This window comes from Rutidosis leptorrhynchoides, chromosome 2 (genome assembly GCF_046630445.1).
Source record: "Rutidosis leptorrhynchoides isolate AG116_Rl617_1_P2 chromosome 2, CSIRO_AGI_Rlap_v1, whole genome shotgun sequence".
NCBI classification, from domain to species: Eukaryota; Viridiplantae; Streptophyta; class Magnoliopsida; order Asterales; family Asteraceae; genus Rutidosis; species Rutidosis leptorrhynchoides.
The window spans coordinates 555,964,434-555,976,331 of NC_092334.1; positions in this window are offsets into that span (position 1 = coordinate 555,964,434).

Below are 11,898 nucleotides of genomic sequence, written 5' to 3' on the forward strand. Positions count from 1 at the left end.
TACCCCGTATCACTTAATATGAACCAGTCAAACACCGTTGCACATATACGTGGGTAGTATCTCGAACTTTTGGCCAAGTGGGTGTTATATACAGTGTTATATTCGAAGTATTCATTTATCACTATATCACAAAACACAAATAGATTTAGTACTTATACCCGGAAGAAACGCAGTGCAAGCTAAGGTGGCAGCAAATTTTTACGATCATAATTTTGATGTTACTTTTCTAAGGTAATTTCTAACTAAGCTTTATTGTTATTATGTTGTTAAGATGAATAATCTTACGGTGTTCATATACTCGATAGAAGTAAACTCAACTAATCTTTAAAAATTATTGTTGGTGATTATATCGGAGTGTTTTGGGTCCTAAAATTACTTATAATCTAGCAACGAATTGGTAACTATAAATTTAAAATAATACATCTTAGGATTATATATTGTTGTTAAACCACTGGCCGTAAATTAAATTTAAGAAATAAAAAGAAGATAGGGAGGTGAAGTTGTCTGTATATAGGATGTAAAAAGCTAAATAAAGATGATCTCATATTTGTATGATTTTATGATCTATTTTAATAATGGCTACATGGATATAAGTAAATTAAGTAAAAAATATTAATAATAATAAAATGGATGAATTAGAAGATCCAAACAATATTTTGTTTTCGTTTTCTGTACGTTCAAAATCCTCAAATGAGATGAAATGGATTTCATATATGTCATTACAGCCTCTAAAATATATGAAGGTATAAAATAATTAATTATTAATTATTAATACTATAGGTCAAACTAAAACACTAACACTAATACGAAAGATTATTAGCAACTGGGAAAACTAATAAATTAAGATAACAAATAAATATACATAAAAATATTGGGTCATTATAACATTAGGACTTTGAGATTGAATGGTAAGTTAGTTAAATTATTCTAGGTAGCCGTTGTTGAGGATATTGGAGCATCTTTTCGACTTTCTGAACTTTACACATTTATCCAGGTACGGATGTCCGTACTGTTCTTTCAGCGTTACCTTGACATGCTTCATGATTATCTTGTTATCAATTCGTTATTTGATTTCGCGTGCTTAATCTATCTATTTGAGTTGAACTAAATTATGAGATATATTTTTGTGGAAACTTTTGAGAAAATGTTTTTGTATGATGAAATGAGAAACTTTGCATGATCTGATTATTCTGGAAATCTTTGAGAAAAAACCTTTTTCTGAAATGAAATGAGTTTTGATAAGCTTTGTGAACTTATTTATTTTGCGAGCGTTCTTTCTGTTTCATTTGATTAGGTTCCATATGTACGGTGAACATAATTGTGGTGTTGGTTGGTATGTTCACTGTGCTACCATAGAACCCTAGATTCTGTAGACAGGAGATAGGTATACCGAGGTAACTACCTGTGGGGTGCCCACAGGCTTGTCATTGTGGCGACCAATGACAAGGCACTATCTGTGGCGGTGCGATTAGTCCGCGGCGTCTCCACTTCTGTTATTGCTCGTTGAAGAGCGTTCTGTTATATTATGTGATTATGCTCGTGGGAGAGCTTTCTGATTATTTAGGAGGCGTATGGATGCATCCTAGGTTATACTATGGACAGATTTCTGTAGACGGTTGTGTAGTGTAGTGCCATACACACCTTCCGATTTAGGGTTGCACCTAGAGTCATGACCAGTGTGCGATTCTAACATGTGATATATGATTTATGATATTTATATGGTACTGATGTTCTGCATTCTGTTATATTCTGTCCATATTCTGTTCTGTTAGGTGTACTCGGTATAATTTCCCAAACCCTCGTTGCTTCAGCCTTATTTCATTTCTTACTCTGGTGTTGTGGTGGTACTCGATGGAGACTTATAAAATAAATGTAAAAATAACTTTATTTAATTCCTTCCGTTCTTATACTTTAAAATATTTATTATTACTGTTTATATCTATCAACATCCGCGCACTGAGCTATTAGCTCAGCCGCATTTTTCTTTTCCTGCGGCAGGTAATCAGGATCATATGGGATGAGTGAGAGAGCTTATGGATTGGAAGATGCCTTAGAGACTACCCTTATTAATAATAATTCAGACTTATGTTAAGATTTGGAGACTTTTAAGTTTTATTAGAGATTTTAATAATTCAGTTGTTTTAGACGTTGTCGTTTAATATTGTTAGACTATTTTGAATTCAGTTATTTAGTAATAAATGTGACCTTCCATTTCATAGTTGGAATGGGGTGTTTCACAACTCACCTATCAGTGTAACAAAATTGTTCAAATGGCTTAAAAGTCGATCTATCGCAGTTGAGGCCATCACTTCGTGGGGATTGTTCAGCTACATAGTTCAATGTTCCGACGAAGAAAGCTTCAAGAGGATGACTATGGGACCTACTATGAACGAATTGGAATTCGTAGAAGTCATTCCAATGATCGATCGCATCAATAAGTTTTCAAGATTCATCAAAGTAGCTATTTCCGGCATTCCTTTTAATTATGTTTCTTTGGATTGCTCTATTGAAGTAGCAAAGAATTTTGGCAGAATTCTACATACGAGTAGTTTATTTAAACGGGATGATGCGGTTTTTGCTCTAATAGAAGTATTTGAGCCAGGTCCCATTGCCAAACTTGTAAGTGCGAACGTTGCTAATGTCGCTCAATGTAATTTGTGGGTTGAAGAGATCAACTACAACGAGGAGATTGAGTTAATTAGTGATGAACTTATAAACGAATACAACTCAATCTTGGAAATTTATGTGAAAACAGTGGAAGAAAATAAAAAAGATCATCAGAATACATCTCCGGTACCGGATGTGTCGTCGGAAAATGGAACTGAGGAAGGAGAGATTTTTGTTACCGTTGGTGATGTTGACAAGGCTCCGTTTCAGACTCCCAATAAAATTGCCAAAAGGGTACAAGTTCATTACTCAATGGATAAAGTTAATTTAGCTTTGTCTTCTCAAAAAGTTCTTGGTAATAGTAATACCAACAAAAGCAATAGAGAGGTTGCAGAAGAGATAAAGAGGTCTCTTTTCAAACCCTATGAAAGTGACACCCCCAATATTCAAAGTGCAGATGCACTTTCGGCAGATGACACACCCAATCCAAAAGATGCCAATTTTAATTTAGAGCAAAAGGACTATCCTTCCCTTGTGGTAACTTCACCAAAAAATAACCCCTCAGCTTCTGCCCTTCCCATTCATCCTAAAACAAACAGTTCATGTGTTTCTCCTAAACCCTTGTTAGCCTCCAAATTCACCTCCCGTGCTACTAACCCCATCTCCAACGATGAATGTATAGGGAGTGCTTGTCGTAAAGATTGTGCAGAGGTAAAATCACGTTGTCATTCCTCCAATATCAAATTATCACCTTCGATTAAACTCAAGAGCGTTCCTAAGAAGTCTGAAAATATTAAAAGCAACAAATGGATCGACGAGGTTCCCAATCTCTCTAATATTTTTGATACCACGAGTGAAATCAATCACGTTGTCGGCCAAAGTTCGTCTGTCAAAAATAAAGCAACCGGTTCCCAACAATTCGGAATCAAAAAAGTCTCTTACAAAGAAGAACTCCACAATTTCGGTGTCTTAATGGAAAGTATGGCGGATGATGTAACGCCAACCAAACCCACCAAACCATGAGGATCGCCTCATGGAATACCCGCGGCCTCGGTAATAAGTCTAGAGGTTCCATGGCGGGTTCACTAGTCAATCGGTTTCAAATCCACTTTTTAGCTATTCAAGAAACAATGGTAAACAACGTTGTTCAACCCATCCTCAATGGTAATAAGTCGACGGACGTATTTTGAAAAACGAGTTCCCATCTTTATTCATCCTGTGTGAACATCATCTTCAAGTGGTCAATTTTTTTTGGTTTCCCTCTGTTTACTCACGACATCAGACAGGGTGGGATCTCCACCTTACATGACAACTTTCACTTTTCAATCTAAATAAGGCCAAAGATCTTCACCTACTGTTGGGCCGGTTCACGTTAAATGAGGCCCAAGAAGACCAAGTTATTTGGGCCGCTGGGATGTTAACCCTTGAGCTACACAATGATGGACCAAGTTATTAGAAATGTTTGGGATGTTAACCCTTTGCTTCTTTTGTCAATAGGCTTGTATGGCTTTACTTTGTTTAGCAATGTTATGACCGATTTCGATCCGTCATTGTAATGGCTTTTCGTTATATTTCATCATTTTGATGAAGTTAACGGTTATTCTAATATATTTTCTCCTTTTTCGCCAAAAAAAAATGTACAACAAGAAATAATAATGGATGGAGCGAATAATGGTGTATTCAGATTCATATATTCTTAATTTTTGTTCATTCAAATTTATATTCATATTTGTTTAATTATTTCATTCATCTATATCCGTATCCAATAGATTAAGCGGATTAATGGATATTCATTGAATTTTTATTTTTTTTTATTTTGCGAAAAAAGGATAAACTTGTATATAACGAAGGATAAAAAAATATGAAACCTTCTTGAAACTTACAAACCCAGAAACCCGAGCACAAACAAAAAACAACCAACCTAAGGCTCACAACACAAACAATGAAGAAAAAGAATTACGATAAAAAACTTAACAGAAAAATGAAAATCAATCTAGCCGAAAAACGGAAGATTAAGATTCCTATCCAACAAAAGACTAAAAAGAAAACCGCCAACGCCCGGAGCACAAAAACGCTCAAGCGTCTTTGATAAAATCGCCAAACACCTCCATCTCCTCGTCACGAGTCAATTTCTTTTTTCTATCAATTCTCGGCTTTCTATCTATCGCCGAGATGGAAGGTGGTTTGCTAGAATCGGGCTCGACACCTTTTTGAACTCCCTCCATATTGTCCATAACGTTGCAGAAAGCCGCATAAGGATTGTTTTTAACGGTTTATTCCCAAAAGATTTATCGAATTTGGAAGCAACGAACCGAAAGTCACTCACGCCCTTCACCTCCACTTCCTTCAAACCAAAATCTCCACTATAACTCGGCCCACTAAAGGTAGAAATTGAAGACCCAGGCCCCTTGTCTTGACTCGGGCCAGAACTAGAACCATCTGAACCTTTGCCACAATCAGACCTAAAACCAACGACAGCTTCATCATCAACAATCACCTCCGACCTAGTATCAACTATGACCAAATCATCCTCAAGCTCATCAACAGAGTCGAAGACCGGAAGCATACAATCGATTGACGAAGCCTTAACCCGATTATCAAACTCCGGGATCGAATCACAAGCAACAGGAGTGGGAATAAGGACGCTTCCTACAATTAAAACATCCGGCTCTGGAGACTTCGAACTAGGAACAAAATCACTCACAACGTCGTTAAACGACAGAAGAATTGCGGGCCAAACATTCAAAGGAAACGTTGTTTCTTTGACAAAACTTCCAAGATTTCAAACTTTTTTTTCACATAATTTACCCAAACAAGGGCAAACATTAACATCTTCAATGGAGACAGAATCTGAGTTTTGATCCGGAACACTATTAGCAACCAAATTATCAACAGGAGAATTTGGAGTTGACACGTGAACAAGCGATTCACTAATGACGGCTTCATTAGCAGCATTCATAACATGTTCGACATTCACTGAAACATGATGCAGATTAACAGGATAAGAAGAACCACCAGTAAAGGTAGTCCTTGAGTTATCACGAAACATTCGATCGAGTAATTGATCTCCGTCAATGATTCCATCACCTTCGTGCACTGCATGATTCGAATAAGCTAAGACCGAATCTGGAAACCCGTCTTTGAAGACACGATCGAACTCTTTTGAAGCAACTTCACACACTCGGATTGAAAAAGAATCTGTCCCCAAATTGTTACTAACATCTTTAATCACATTATCGATCAATGAGACACAATCCAATTCAATAAAAACAAAAGCAATACCGATTTGTTTCAATTCAACAGAAGATCGAGCAACGTATAAGGGCTTACCGAAAACTGCTGCTAACTCTATAATATTGTTCTTCGAGTAGAATTTGGCAGGGGTGCCGGATATTTCGATCCAATTAAACCGAAAAAAACTCTCAGCTCGAGAAGAAAAGGGTGCAATTGAAATCAACCCGTCCTTGTGAGGATGATCAGAGCAGATTTTGACGAGGTGGTCTTCATCAATACACATCACCACATAACCGAAACTGTGACGTCCTGGAAATTTCCGACCAAATTTAAACTTAATCTTAATATGAATTCGACATGATAAGCAAAGTCTGTAATGTTGAGTCCTGAAATTTTTGAACTGTTTAGATGAATTCATTTGACCTTTGACTACTCCGGACGATTCACGAACAATTGTTGTAAATAAATATGTATATATATATATACACACACACACACACACATATACACACACACACACACACACACACACATATATATATACATATATATATATATATATATATATATATATATATATATATATATATATATATATATATATATATATATATATATATATATATATATATATATATATATATATATATATATATATATATATATATATATATATGTATGTGTGTGTGTGTGTGTGTGTGTGTGTGTATATATATATATATATATATATATATATATATATATATATATAGGTAAATATAAATAATAGTATATATATTATAATTTGAGATAATAAAATACAATTTAATCTTTTGGATTTAATTACTTAATTTCATACATAAAAATTATTAAGTTGTTACTGATGTCGTGCGAGGTGTATATGAAATAGCTTATATTTTACTAGGAAAAACTATTAAATACGTTACAATTTTACACAAGATATTTATTTATTTATAGAATGGATATACCTAAACCTTGCTACAACACTTATAGGCAGTGTACCTAATCGTACAGTAGTGTAGTTTTTAGTAAGTCCGGTTCATTCCACAGGGAATCTTTTAAACAAGCTTAACGCTATATTAGTTTTAATTTATAAAAATACAAATATATATATATAAGTAATATTATTATTATAAAAGGGGGTTTTTACCATTTAATGACCGGTTTGTCAATTTTAAAACTTTAGTCGCAGTTAAAACCTAATGTAAAATATTAAAAATAAAAAAGACTTAATTGTAAAGTAAATAACAATAATGAAATTGCGATAAATAAAAGTGCGATAAAATAAAATACAATAATTAAAAAGTGCGTTAATTAAAAGTGCAATTAAATACAATGACAATAAATAAAAGTGCGATAATTAGAAGTGCCATTAAATATGAAAATAAAGGAATTATGCTTATTTAAACTTCTGTAATCATGATGGTTGACGTGTTGATTTTAGTTTTATGCCCATGGGTTAATTGTCCTTTGTCCTGGATTATTTAATATGTCCGTCTGGTTTTTGTCCATCACAGTCCATCGGTCATAAATTTAAAGTGCGAGTGTCCTCGTCAAATTATCCTTATACCCGAGGTTAAATATTCCAATTAATTGGGGACTTAAACTGTAACAAGGTTTTAATACTTTGTTTAATAATTACACCAGGATATCAACTGCGTGTAACCCAAGGTTTTAATACTTTGTTATCAATTACGCCAAGTGTCCTTGTACATAATTTCACCCCTGTTTTAATAATTCCATAGACTATTATTCCATTCCCGTGTCCGGTTAAATGAACGATTATTCGTACATATAAATATCCCGCCCATCGTGTCCGATTGAGTGTATATGGTTATTTTTAGGTACGTCCAATTGTAAATTTTTATATTAAAATTAACAAACTATCATTTAGTTAAACAAATATAAAGCCCATTAATAGCCCATAGTCTAATTTCCACAAGTGTCGTTCTTTTGTTCAAACCCCAATTATGGTACAAAGCCCAATTGCCCAAATTAAAATATTTAGCCCAACATCATGATTACTTCGGCTTAAATAAGCATAATAATAATTTAAGTACGAGACATTAATTTAAAAAGGAGAACATAGCTTACATTGATTATTTATCGCGTAGTGTTACACGGACAGAGCTCCGACTTTAAAACCCGTAAAATAACCTTTGCATAACCCAAAACTAAATCTAATATAAAACTACCCTATACTATAATATATATATATATATATATATATATATATATATATATATATATATATATATATATATATATATATATATATATATATATATATATTATTAGAGGAGTATTATTATTATTATTGTGTGTCTAAAACTCGGCCAGAATTCGTGAATTTATAGGACCTGACCAACTTTTTCACTCCATGCGATCGCATGGAGTTTTCACCTCCAGGATATATATATATATATATATATATATATATATATATATATATATATATATATATATATATATATATATATATATATATATTATTAGAGGAGTATTATTATTATTATTGTGTGCCTAAAACTCGGCCAGAATTCGTGAATTTATAGGACCTGACCAACTTTTTCACTCCATGCGATCGCATGGAGTTTTCACCTCCAGGTCATGCGATCGCATGGCCACCTGGATCCAGCTCAATGACTTTTGTTTCTAGCTTGTCGACGTAATTTAATAAATATATAATATATAAATAATTTATATAATTATTTAAATATTATATTATATTCTTGTGCATAGTAGACTTGTAATTTTTGGTCCGTTGCGTCGGGCGTTGATAGTTGGCTCAGGTCCCGGTTCTGGATTTTCGAACGTCCTTTCGTATAATTTAATATCTTGTACTTTGCGTTTCGCAATTTGTAATTTTGCACAAAAATTATTTTCCTTAACTTTCAAAATCCGTGCGAGTCTTTTACTCACTTTTTAGTGGCACTTTTGAGTGCACTATGGCTTTAGTGGCACTTTTTCAGCTTTAGTGGCACTTTTTCTCCAATTCTTTAATCTTCGTGCTTTTCGTTTCGTAACTTGTACTTTTGTCAATTTTAGACGTTTCTCATTATTAAATTGAACCACTTGGATTGTATCTTGTACATTTGAGCTTTTTGGACGTTTGAGTCTTCAATTCTTCGTTTTCGCCTTTTGTCTTTGCACTTATTTAATATAAACGAATATCACTTGTAAATAGAACAATTGCAACTGAAATCTTTACATATTGGAAGGATATTGCTACTAAATATATGTTCATTTGGAGCACTATCAGTTACTAAAATATAATTCCTATATTATAATGTTTTATTATTGAATATTCAATGTATGATATTATATATCATATAATTAATAATATGTAATATTGATATCTAATAAAATAAGGTTAATTATAAATTATAATTATTATAGTAATATTATTACTTCATTATTATGACTACTAAAATAAATAACTAATATCAGTATTAGATATATTATAGACATTACGTAGATATGAAATTTGTTATATATAACTTGTATACCTTAAATATTATTTGTATTATCATTAGATATTATCACTACCTTTATCATTAATAATCATTATTTGTATCATCATTAATAATATTATTGTTATCATTATTAATATTATAATTAGTAGTGAAATTATAAATTTTAGTTATTGTAACGACCTGAAAATTTTCGACCAAATTTAAATTTAAAATTTATATGATTTTGACCGACGATTCACGAACAAATATTTATAACTAGACATGAATAAAAGTATATATATATATATATATATATATATATATATATATATATATATATATATATATATATATATATATATATATATATATTATAATGTAATAAAATTTTAATAATAACTTAGTCATAAAACGTTTAAATTTAAAATAATATTATTATATATATATTAGGACGATGATTTTAGGAAGCAAATGACCATAACACTCAAAAGTATAAGTTACATTTTAATTACTATACTCATTGGTGAAATAAGTCTAATTATTGATAAAGGTACACGTCGAGAAACGTAAAGTACAAGCTTTCTCAGCGTACGAGTTAACGTTCGAAAAACTGAAACCGGCACGTAAGTCGAGCGTCAACATACAATTCATCGGTACTAAAATTATAAATCAACTATATACGAGAATATAATATAATATTTAATTAATTCTAAAGATTAAATATATTATATATTAAATAATATATATATATATATATATATATATATATATATATATATATATATATATATATATATATATATATATATATTAAACAATTGTGTCGGCAGATGAAATAAATCAAATGTTACCAGTTTCTCCTACCATGCGAGCGCATGGAAATTTCATGGGACACTCATGCGATCGCATGAGTGTCGGTGGCAGCAAACTTCTATAAAATGAATTGATTTTAAGCTCGGTTCATTCAATCTAATTATTATTATTATTAAGATTAAGATTATTATTAATCTTATAATTAGTATTATTATTATTAGTATTATACATAAAATACTACGACAAAGGTCATGAGTGAGTTATTTCAAAACGGGTTTTCGAGCATGATAGAGCTAAGGAAATTATGGGTTATAGTTATGGATGTTATGGGTATGGTTCGGGAGTATTGCTCGTAAGTCAAACTAGTGTTTATCATCTCCGTTGCGTCTACGTACTTTCCTGCAATATTGAATCACAATATTGATACGTAAGCATTTATACCTTATCTTTTATATATTAATAATGTATCCATGTCTAGTGCTCGAGTATATATGTTTATGCATGCTTGTATGCTTTAATTTTGTCGTTACATAGTTTATGATGAATCACGAATTTGATACATATGCTACGGATATAAAGTATATGATATGCATGTTTTTGGAAAGCTGGCGAAAAATTATTAACTTTTCATTTAGAAATCGCGTGATTTCGATGAACGGATTAAAAGATATGGTCAACTGAATTATGTATGACGTTAATTAAAATGGTGTTTGAAACTGTAAATTGATATTTAAGCAACTTGTTTATAAGACAATAAATTGGAATTTCAAATATTACTAATCGAGTAAATGAATTTCTATATAAGGCACGTCTCGTCTTGTTGAACAATTGTCAAAGTTGACTGTTTTATCATGTTTTAAAGCTTTATAAACACTATAATCTGATTTTACAAGTATTGAAAAACTATGCGAAATAATAAATTATGTTCGATTGCCATATAATATAGCTTCTAAAATAAATAATATTTTGAGTTGATAAACTATAAATTTGTTCAATTATCAAGACTTATATTATGTTAATAAACATGTATAGATTTAAAGATCATATTGAGTCAGGTTGACTTTTGAAATGACTTTTGTTAACTTTTGCATGTCGGTCTTGAGCATTAGGATTTGTGATACACTATGACCCAATCTAGCTTGTTAGACATGTTTTGACCAACATATGTTCTCTCGGTTGAGATATACGGTTATTTTGCATTACGAGTTTCGGTCACATTTCGGTGAATGAACTTATGTGCTGCTAAGGTAAGTTTCATTTGCTCCATTTTTAAATGATTTTGCAATATATATTTTTGGGCTGAGAATACATGCACTTTATTTTAAAAACAATGGACACAAGTACATACTAAATTCTATACTGAGTTGAACCGAAAATCCTTTAGCTTTGGTAACTAGTAACTGCCGGTTATAAGAACTGGTGGGCGCGAGTAGTAGTATATGGATCCATAGGGCTTAATATCCCTGTCCGAGCTAGAGCGCTAGCCTTTTAACAGACGTATGCTATTTGAGAAGCGTACACGTTGGTTTGCGTGTATTATTAAGATGATTATACAAAAGGTACAAATTATATATACGTTAAGTTTAGTTACCAAGGTGCTCAATTTCGTAGAATATTTTGATAAACGTTTCTGGATGAAACAACTGAAAACTTGTGATACACCTTTATATACAGATTATGCGTAACATTAAAACTATGAACTCACCAACCTTTGTGTTGACACTTTTTAGCATGTTTATTCTCAGGTTAATAGAAGTCTTCCGCTGTTCGCTTATATGTTATACAAGAT